Below are 12,280 nucleotides of genomic sequence, written 5' to 3' on the forward strand. Positions count from 1 at the left end.
ATGTAGAAGCTCCAACGGCTTTGAAGCTCGAAACAATGAGGCCTTGGGGAAATATTGATGAGTTTGTTTCCCAACTAAATAAGACTCACACAATCTTTTCTCTTCTTTTATATCCGGCAAACCCTGTACTAGCCTCTGCTGGAACATTGTTTTCATAGTCTTAAAACTAATGTGTCCCAAACGAGCATGCCACTTCCAAGTTTCATCTGTAATACTCGAATGCAGACATATTGGTCTTCCCATTTGCAGCTTAATCTTGTTGAGCCTATTTGGTGATCTTGTAACTTTCACCAACAATCTTCCTATAGGATCATGGATTGTAAGGTAGTCTTGTCCCATCCTGACATCACAACCAACCTCTGTAGCCTGTCCTAGACTCATAATATTGCTTTTAAGAGAGGGAATGTAGTAGATGTCTGAAACCAGAATCTGTTCACTAGTCTTGCTCTGAAAGAGAATCGCTCCTTTTCCTGCAATTTCAACACAAGAACCATCACCAAACTTCACTCTTCCTTTGATGTTCTCATTGAGCTCCGAAAAATACTCTCTGTGTCCAGTCATGTGGTTACTTGCCCCATTGTCAAGATACCATAAATCATCTGCTTTGTTGCTAGTCTCATAGTTTTTCGGAATCACCTTTTCTTCATTCAAAAACACACCCTCATGCAAATAAAGAGTTGCATCCGCATTCTCTGTCTCAATTTTATTTCCTTCTCCTTGTTGTTGTTGTTGTTGTCGATCAGGACATGTAGAAGCATAGTGTCATAGCTTATCACACCGATAACAAACCACCTTCGACCGATCCGTTTTATCCTTTGAATCGTCTGGGTCTCCTTGATTTGTTCGTTGTTCTTGTGAATAGCCTCTGCCTCTGCCTCTGCCTCTTCCTCGTCCTATGTTTCCTCTGCCACCTCTACCTCGTCCTCTGCCTCTCGAACCCCAAGTGTTTTGCGAGTTTGCAAATAACAGCTTACCCTGAGTATATTCGTGATCCTCCTCATTAAGAATCCGCTCTTCATAGGCTTTGTGTCTCCCTATGATCTCCGCGAAGCTTGTTTTCTGTAAATCAAAAACTTGTTCAAGAGATGCTATGATCTGAATGAACTTGTTCCTTGGTAGACTATTGAGAAACTTCTTCATTGACCACACTTTGTAGTTAGAGGGAGTTAGTATGGGACATTGAATCGATGGTGGAGTAAACTCCTTCGGACGTGCTGAGCTTTCATCTGCCATGGCTCGGGGACGACGGCTGTACATACGTATGATCTTCGTCTCGGTTCTTCACGGGTCACAGGTTCCAGGGTCATGAACAACCTAACGCTCTGATACCAAAGAAAGTTTCTTAAACACACATAGTTTGTATAAAGAATAACTCTCTTTATTGAATGTTTGGAAAATCTTTCAAAACTAAACAACTCACAAACTCTCTTTGTGTTTCGATATAGTTTGATACAACTCATGAAACATATTTATAGGGAACTCAACTTAGCTTCCTATTCCTATTTTGATAATGGAAAACTACTCTTTTCCTAATCCTAAATAGAACTTTTCCTTTTCTCTTAACCCAACTTGGTTAAGAAAATCTTAGGCTGAACCTTCTAGAAGCTTACCCAACCGTTTGAGTGGTTCAACTTTAAAAATTGGAGAAAATTAAAGGGTTTAGAGGAGGGGTTACCTAAGTTTGATAGCTATAGTACTGTTAGATTGGTTAATTATGGTGGTAAGTTGATGCTTTTGTGGGACCAAAATGTTCTTGCAAGTGAGTCTGAAGAGAAGAGGATGATTTGGTGCGCCGAGATCTCGCTTGATAAACGCAACAAACACGAGATTTGGGGCAAGGTCGAGTGGTTTGACTCTGTGCTTACAGTCCCTAAAGCTTATGAATTTTTGTGTGCTACTGCTGCTACTGTTTGATATATATATAAATCATGAGAGAGGTTATGTTATGTCGCCTTCTTTTTTTATGTATTGTCACATTTGAAAGAAATGTCTCGTGCTACTTTGCTTAGCGGAATGTTTATTGACAATTGTTTTCGCTTATAATTATCGGCTCTCATTTGCTTTATATTAGATCATATAAGCTTGTTTGTGACTGTCTATTTGATCTCAAACTCTTTCTGATATTATTTGATGATGGAAGACTCTTTAGATAAGCGGGTAGGGTAACTTAGTATATTGTTTACATATGTATAACTGTAACAACCTGTCTCGTGGATCCCACTAGCCTCACTGCTAACCCGCTAGCCTCACTGCTAGCTGCCCCAACGGACTCCAAGTTGGTCCTGCAGGGCATCGATCCTAACCCATCACTGTGGAAATCCACATCCACCAGTAGGTTATTGGTGCGCCAGGCGTTACTCGAACCCTGGTCCTCACCCTTTAACAACCTTCCCACAGGACAAGTTGCCACCAATTGAGCTGCAACTTGTCCGTTGGAACAGCTAGCAGTGAGGCTAGCGGGCTAGCAGTGAGGCTAGCGGGATCCACGGGACAGCGATGCGCGAGATATATTATAAAATTTTTAATATATTGTAACGTATGTAAAATTTATTTAATATACTTAGCTTTTACCTTTGTATTTTTAATTGAGTATTTATAGAAAAAGTCTTACAAAACATTTAAAAAATAAATAATTATTGTTCAGAAAATAATTGAATCTGAAGAAATTGTAAACGCGAAAAGTATCTTTTCAAAATATATACTTTCATATTTTGTTCTGTATATGGTTGTTTTTATATATAGTAGGTCAGTTTATAAATAATTTTTTTTGATTGAAGTAAACAAAATTAAGCAGGTCATCTAATTATAGATATATTAATTTAAATCTACGTTCAAATTAATAACTCTTTTAAGCTTGTAGTTTGAAGAAATTATTTTTTTTTTCCACAAAAAAAACTTATATTACTTCAAATTTGATCATTACATAAAGGTTCTTGAAGACATGAAGGCAAGAAATACAAATCAGAATAGAAAACATTATCTAGATATCCATGGTTAGCCAAATTGTGTGCTGCACTATTACATTCCCTTCTTATAAAAGTAAAAGAAACATTATTGCGTTTCAAAGCCCTAATGGATGTCTTGAAGTATATTTGTTAGCGATCCATTCGTTATAGAACCCTTGACAAGATTTATTACTGTTTCAATATCGCCTTTTAGAATTATCGAAGTATGACCATTGAGCCAGATGTGTTTAATAGCTTCTAATAATGCCTTGGCCTCTGCTTCTAATGGTGTTGCAGCATAATTTAGTCTTGCAGAACCCCAACCTAAAGCAAAACCCAAATGATTACGAATTATACAGACACCCGTTTCTTGATGATGTTGGACATCAAACCCTGCATCAAAATTACATGTAAGTAGAGATTGTTATGAGAAAAAATTCTTCTTAAAATATCTAATTCCATATTTTGTTCTATAAAGTATATGTTTTTTTTTTGTCGTAAGAAAATTACACAGGTCACCTAATAAATAGTTTGTAACTTAAGTTAAAGGAAATTGTACATGTCATCATCTAATAAATATATTAAATCTCAGCTCAATAAGTAACTTTTTAACCTTGTAATTTGAAGCTATTGTTAATGTGAAAAATTTTAGTTATCATCCTTAGCAATCTTGTGGACATCCTTAGCAATCTTTTGGGAGAAAAAACCAGTATGAATAAAGACTAAAATTTCGTATACTTCTTTTTGGGTGTCTTTTTGTGGTGATCCTTGTCTCGTCTCTATCTTTATTTTTTTATGTTCTTCTTACTTTAAATAATAAACTCTTCAACAGGGCATTGGTGTAGAAAGAATGAAAGACAAAATCAAAAAATAAGAATATAATATGGTTTCAACTGCAATCTCTCACAGATCTACTCACAAATATGTACCATAATCCACCATATAAATAAAAAAGAAAGGAACAAAATTGGTTGAACTGCAAAGAAGTTCATACACATTATAAACTCAAATAATGATACAGTGAAAAGAAATTAGATATCAAATATGCATGAAAAATAAAGAGGTATTCACCAGACAACACTACGGCTCAACTTGCTACTTCATCTCAAAAACATTAACGGGAGACGTTACCTATAGAGAAGATTAGAAAAATTCCTTAGTTATAAACCCCCAAAAACAAAAACGTTACCTATTAATACAAAAGACATTATGTTCAGAATAGATAATTACAAAGACTTTTACGTTTTGCAGAAGATGAGATTTTTAAGAATTGATGATTAAATAAAATAATACAAAAATACAAAGGCTACTGGAACGATGGTAAAGAAGTGAGAAGATGAGAACAGGTGGGATCGACATCCTTTTTTGCCGTTTGGTTTTAGGGGCTGACAATATAGTTTACTGGGCCTGTATTTTGATTAATTTGTTTAAGCCTAATATAAGTATGTAAAACGTAAAAATAAAGGTTGTAACAATGATGTGATAACATGTGTCAGCTATATAATAAACCAGGTGTCATGCTTTTAGAAGAAGTTGAGAAAAACTTTCTTTTATTATATAAGACTAGGTTAAACCCGCGTTACGCCACGGAATACTTTTTGTAATTACTTTAAGATATATTGAATTATTAATTTTTTTTTTTGGAATTGGATTAATTGTAAAACTATGGTTTATCCAATAGTAAAATATAAAAATACACTAATAAAATAAAAAATAAAGAAATCTTAAATTTAGTATGATTTATAAATGTTTACTTTTAAATCGAGTAGACTTAATTATATAAATAGCCTAACTAACCCTAATGTATGTTCTTTTTTTCTTTTCTTTACCTTTGGTGAGAGATATATTAGTGTAATTTGAATTTGTAGTGTTTGTTTTTGTATTTTATATAAATTTAACAACATAATTGTTATACAGTATTATAAATGTTATTATTTGTAAAAGTACATAGACATATTTTTACTTTAGTCTCGCTTTGTGTATTATTTAATATTATTAGGGACATTTACAAAATACCATTTTTTCATTACCCTTTTGCAAATATAACTCTTGTTGTCTATTTTTAATAATACATTCTTTCAATATACAAAATGACTAAATTCTAAACTCTAAACTCCAAATATTAACCCTACCCTTTAAAACTATATCCTAAGGTAAAACAGAGAATCCAAACCTAAAACAAAAAAAAATATACAAATCAGTTTAACACATTGTACTAATGCAAAAAAGGACAAAAATGAAACTGACCAAAAAATGGTATTTTTGAAAATGGTTTCTATATTACTAACAATTTCTCATATTATTAGCAGACCGATTAGGTTAATTGTCAAGTAATTTTTAAGTCACTGATTTTAAACTATAATATAAAACCTTCAATTTTGGAACTTATATATTGTTCAATTTATCATTAGTTGGTGTTCTTATATATAAAATCACTATCAACACTAATCTCAAACTTTATTTTATTTACTTGTTGTAGGAGATATATTAGTGTAGCTTGATTTCATGGTGTATTATTTTGTAGTTTATACAAATTTAATCACATAATTTTTATATAGTTTTTTTTGGTTCTTAGAGAAGTTATTTATTTCCTTCTTTTTGTTCTTTTTTAAGAATCTAATTGTTTTGTTATGTTTTGTTTGATAATAATTCCATGTAAGTCAATATACACATACTTAGTTTTACTTTAGTTTGGTTTTGTGTTATTCGTGGTTATTCTTAATTTATACTAGGGGATAACCCGTGCTACAGCACAGGGTTAAATATTTTTTAACCTTTTTCTTGTCTAAGTTAGGTTATCTATCTTATTTTCGAAGTTAAAATAAAAACGTAATCGGTAATAAACTAATTCAGTCGCTTTATATAATCTCATACTTTGCATAATATAGCTGCTTACAAAATCAGACAGACAAAGAGTATATTGAATAGTAGCTATGTAAGAGGGTATATATTCGACAATATCGGATTGTAGGTTCGTAATCGATTATGCACAAAGCAATATTGGACTATAGTTTTGTTGGTTTGTGTTCTAAGATTCTAATCAATAATAATAATTTGCGTTTTATGAATGTTTAATATCCAAAGTAAACAATAATAATAATAAAATAATAATAATAGTAACAGTAGAAATGACTCATATAGTCATGAAAATACCATATTCCTTCATTAACCCATTCAACCGTGTCTTGTATTTTCCCTGTAGACCAAATTAGAATAAATATAGAGTTAGTAGCATATATATTAATCAAACGAAATTATAATATACCAAGAATTTAGGGATTAAGTACCATTCCATTTCCTAGTGAAGATTTTGGAAAACTTCTTTAAAAACAACATTGGTTGTCTTTGTTTGAGGTTTTCCCTCACTATCTGTTATCAACATCTTCAATCCAGACTTTGATTTAACTCTTGACATTGCTACATATAACTGACCATGGTAGAAAACGGGAATATAGTTCTTAGATTAATATTATGGATCCATCAAAATATAGTTAAGTACAGATAACTTGTTAAAATATTGGAAACTTACCTAGTGGACGTTGTGTGACAGAATGAAATCCATCAAACACTCTGTCAATAGTTTGGAGTTCAAAGAAGTGATTGTTGGAAACAACTTCTGAATTTTCCACGATGGTGTCATTGGAGAAAATGATCTTATGAATCATTATGAGTGTGCTTCAGACGTCTCTCATGGTAACACACCGAGAAATTGGAAACAATCTTCCAATCATTTTCAGCAATTTGATTGTTGAAAATTTGGAACAGATCCGGAGAAATTGTTGTTTCAATTTTTTCACCCTATATTCAAAAAATGTAACAATTAATGAAAAAACAAATTTTTATATTTTCCCAAACAGTCATAAATTTACGAAGATAATGTATAGATACTTACGAAGACATCACAAAGGATTAGATGAATTGTGGAACCTTCCTCAGACTCCTTCCTCCATTTTCTCAAGACCTTAACTTGAATCTTCTGGCTTGATGTCCATGTGAGAAGATCCTTAACTCTATCATAAATAGCCATTTTGTGTGATTGGTGTTTTTTTTTGTCAAGAATCGATAAAGATAATAGAAGGTACCTTCTAAAATGACAAATATTGGTTCCTTTTATAGTCAATACACGTTGTTTACGAATCGTTACAATAATATATTGACAATTACGACGATTTCTTAATTAAGAATAAATAATTATAATGCAAAATATATAATAACCGCTTATATTCTTTGATATCTTTCGTCAATATTCGTATACCCTTATTGGAAATATAAACGTTACATAATCATTACAGTTAGAGAAAACAAAAAAGGTAAACAATGGGAATCAAAATCATACTGTTTAATAAATGGCATGCATTGGTCTTAGATGTACCGTAAATTATGTTCAAATTTTTAATGGCATGCATATGTCAATTATGAATTATACTCTGACAAAATAATCTTTGAAATTGAAGGTATTATGCATAATTTGGTAAAAAGATATATTTGAACATAAATTTAAGATTCGAAAAGGGTAATTGGCATAATATCCGCACATATAGGTCCAAAATCTAAACAACAAAGAGCTGAACTTATTCAAATAAAAATAAAATGAAAGTTTTTAACGAAATTAATAGTAAACTTGATCAATCTTAAGGTTACACCGAATCATTAGAATCACTCTCATCTTCTTCTGAGCCGTTATAATCTTCATCGTCTGATGATTCATGAAAACAAAGACTGCGAAAGATAAAGGAACACAATAGTTAAAACAGCTTATAGTAATGATTCCATATTAATAATCTGTCATAGTATAGATGTTATAGATGAACTTACAGTGCAGGATCTGTAGTGAATGCTCTTGCTTCGTTACCAAGTAAAAGTTTAGAACATCTTATTTGAGACATTAGACATCGGTTACCTTTAAAAAAAAAAAGTAAGTGACAAATCTAATATATGATCTATTCTTATCTAAAAAAAATGCTAATATATTGCTTAATAATACCTCCAAAGACAGAGATTCTCCAAAACATAAGCAGACACAATACTGGTTTACTGGCATAGGAAGGACTCGCAACATATTGTTCCCATTTTTCACGAAATTCAGAACATGTATCACCGACGGCAATACATTGAATCTGTTCGTTACTTTACAATAAACAAATTAACTTAGGACAACTTCAGTGGTTTCTTCTATGTATTATTTTCAATGGCAAATATAAATCAAATGAGGTAGTACTTCTTTAAAAAAATTATAAACTTTTAACTTACTTGATGTCAATTACAGTAAAGCGAACAACATCTTTTAGACCATTGAATCCAACTTCATTTTCTAGAAAAACAATTTGACGCGGTTGATTTACTCTTACCACCGTTCCACACAAATCTGAAATTGATTGAAATGAGCAAAGAAATTAAAAAACTATGAATCTAAGGAAATAATGTTTTATAAAACTGTAAGTTAAACAGTATATTTAAAGAAATTTACCAACACAACAATTTCTCTCATCTTCTGCTGCATTTTCAACTGTTAGTGCATCTATTAGATGGAAAAAATTGTCTGGACATCTAGGAGGGATTGGAGTGATGCGAGTTTGGCTAGTGATCAATATTTCAGAAGAATTGTTACAATTCCTGAAAATATTCTGATTTTCAATAACCTGGAACTTGTAAAGAAGAAACCATCGTCCTTCTTCCAACAAATCTATGTACTGATCAAAGTAAAGCTGACTTCGGAGTTTAGCTTGAATTCTTGTTCACTAAAATATATAAAAACTAATTTCAGATTTAAATATTAAGAAGAAGGATATAAATGGATTGTTACCTTCTCATCAACCAAGATCAAACAAATGTAGGTAGGCTGCATTATGATGATTTCGGGTATCCAGAGCCTCAGTACTTTAACAGCAACACTCAACCTATCTGTTGATGGATTCAAATCCTCTATGTATGCAACCATTTTTTGGTTTGGTTCTTGATTATTTTGGAGAAAGAAGAAAGATGATGAAAGGTGAGAGGTTAGAATATTTTAGATAATAGATATATAGTAAATGTTTTATCGTGAATGAAGTTTGAAGTTGCAAAAAAAATTAAAAAAATAAAATATATATATATATATATATATATATATATATATATATATCTAGAAAAGAGGAATATGAAAAGTGATTGGAAGTTACTTACAAATTTATGTCGGTTTTTTTTTTGTCAGTTCGAAATTGAAGTAATCAAGGCGAAGACTTTGAAAATAACAAAAAATTTATGTTTGGTGTATAATCCATACATGCAATGGTTAAATTTGATCGAAACTATACATTGTAATAGATTAATTCATATTTATATTGTACTAATACTAAATTAGACAGTCTGCTTGAATTGCAGTTTTTACTAATCGCATGTACTGCAATAAAAATTAGAATCAGTATAAATTTCTTTTACATTTATAGATACATGATGAAACTGATGCTACTTCAAAGTAGATTTCATCATCATATACTCCATTGAAACTATGATTCTTAGAAGTCTAATTCATCATCAATGTCTCTGTTGAAAGAGATCCTTATTTTACTATATTGAAGATTTCTAAATTAAATAATTGAGTACAATATTCTAAAGTATAGAAAAAAACTAAACAGTCAAATATCTAGTAAAATAAATTAAGTTTTGAACAAATAAATTATAAACAATAAAAATACCATATAAATAACCAAAGCAAAATAATATTAAAAACTGAACCAAATAAATAACCAACAAAGTTTTAAAATAAGCATTTAAAAATGTTTTTTATTGTTCAAAGGAAAAATGTGAAAATAATTGGAAACCAAACGTGGAGTAGGACTATGTTTTTCCGTGATCAACATCTTCACAGCTAATGACTTCATTCAAATCCTTGGTAGGATAATCTCCTTTATCTTCGGTGAAATCAGTAGACTGATCGGAACATTTTTTTTTGCTTGTAGATGATTGATCAATGTTTGGGTCTGTGGCTTCTGTTTTGCGCTTCGACGAAGGAGTTGAACTGGAAGAATGATCAGTTTCATAAGGCTCAGTGCCATTAGTAATCATCAGTGATGCCTGCACGTAAAAAAGTATATACATTAGATGTTTCTGATAGCACTATATAGATATATAGAAACTATATTTAATAAAAAAAGGCAAACCTGTTCAGAGGTGAGACTAATTCTGTCAATAGTATTTTCAGATGCTTCATTACTAATTTCCATGAATTTATTGCCTTCCCAGACATTAGCAACCTTGTAACTATCATTAGCACCAGAAAGATTGTCCCCACCAATACATATCAGAAATTGAAAGGTCTTCCCACACACAGCCTTAATCTGATCAGGGATCAAAGTAGGATCCGTAATCTGCATATTCGATATTGTGAATGATTCCATATTTTGTTAAAAATCTAACCAAGGAATTTAAAAATATACCTCTTCAAATGAACCATTTAGGATTTCAGCTGCGGAAACACCCACAATTTTTGATGCCCAACTATCAAACATGAAAATTTTGGTTTCACCACTCTTGCCCCAAACGTANAGTACTATATAGATATATAGAAACTATATCTAATAAATAAAGGCAAACCTGTTCAGAGGTGAGACTAATTCTATCAATAGTATTTTCCGATGCTTCATTACTAATTTCCATGAATTTATTGCATTCCCAGACATTAGCAACCTTGTAACTATCATTAGCACCAGAAAGATTGTCCCCACCAATACATATCAGAAATTGAAAGGTCTTCCCACACACAGCCTTAATCTGATCAGGGATCAAAGTAGGATCCGTAATCTGCATATTCGATATTGTGAATGATTCCATATTTTGTTAAAAATCTAACCAAGGAATTTAAAAATATACCTCTTCAAATGAACCATTTAGGATTTCAGCTGCGGAAACACCAACAATTTTTGATGCCCAACTATCAAACATGAAAATTTTGGTTTCACCACTCTTGTCCCAAACGTGGACATGTAATTTGTACCTAAAGAGGAATTAATCATCTAATAGATAAACCAACAAATATTCATATTTCAAAATATATGACAAATAATTAGAAGACTTACTTAGGCTCAATCAACGTGGCCCACTCGTTACAGGTTTCACACCTCCACCTTGGTTTGCTTGGTTTCTTAACATCTTCCACTTTAATTGACAGGTCCTCTTTATCAACCTTCTTATTACACTTTCGACAGCTAATGTAGAACCAACCCCAATCTGTATCGATTGCTGAAATAGTACATGCGATTCTACATTTTCCTACCTATCAAAATAATATTACATCCTTAAGCTTATAACTCATACATTTTCCAAAATAGATTATGTTAATATATTGTTAGACTATTAATAAATGTAAAATACCTCTGTTTCAGCAAGTACGTCAGCAATCATTTGCAAAGGAAAGTCAAGACCACTCTTGGAGCCAGACGGGTTATAAACTCTCTTTCCACCAGAATTGGTAATTGTTAAAGCCAATTGATCCGCAGGAAGACTAAAATGAAAAAGAGGAATAGTAAATCATAATGAAACATATTGTTGATTAATAATTTCNAGTACCATTCCATTTCCTAGTGAAGATTTTGGAAAACTTCTTTAAAAACAACATTGGTTGTCTTTGTTTGAGGTTTTCCCTCACTATCTGTTATCAACATCTTCAATCCAGACTTTGATTTAACTCTTGACATTGCTACATATAACTGACCATGTGAGAAAACGGGTCTAGGCAAGTATATACCAACATTTTCAAGAAATTGACAGGTCCTCTTTATCAACCTTCTTATTACACTTTCGACAGCTAATGTAGAACCAACCCCAATCTGTATCGATTGCTGAAATAGTACATGCGATTCTACATTTTCCTACCTATCAAAATAATATTACATCCTTAAGCTTATAACTCATACATTTTCCAAAACAGATTATGTTAATATATTGTTAGACTATTAATAAATGTAAAATACCTCTGTTTCAGCAAGTACGTCAGCGATCATTTGCAAAGGAAAGTCAAGACCACTCTTGGAGAGAGACGGGTTATAAACTCTCTTTCCACCAGAATTGGTAATTGTTAAAGCCAATTGATCCGCAGGAAGATTAAAATGAAAAAGAGGAATAGCAAATCATAATGAAACATATTGTTGATTAATAATTTTAACGCTATTTGAATTTACATGTTATGAAAAGCCTCCATCTCTGGTAACTGAGGATTGATCATCAAGATAGAAGAATCAAAAACATTCTCAATGTATCGTTTTTCTGAAATAAAATATAAATATGATACAGTAGTTAAATGTTTTATAAAAATAGTTTTTGGTAAATATTATGTGCCCTACAAATTAAATGTATAAATA

The sequence above is a fragment of the Camelina sativa genome, chromosome 12, assembly GCF_000633955.1.
Source record: "Camelina sativa cultivar DH55 chromosome 12, Cs, whole genome shotgun sequence".
Classification (NCBI taxonomy): Eukaryota; Viridiplantae; Streptophyta; class Magnoliopsida; order Brassicales; family Brassicaceae; genus Camelina; species Camelina sativa.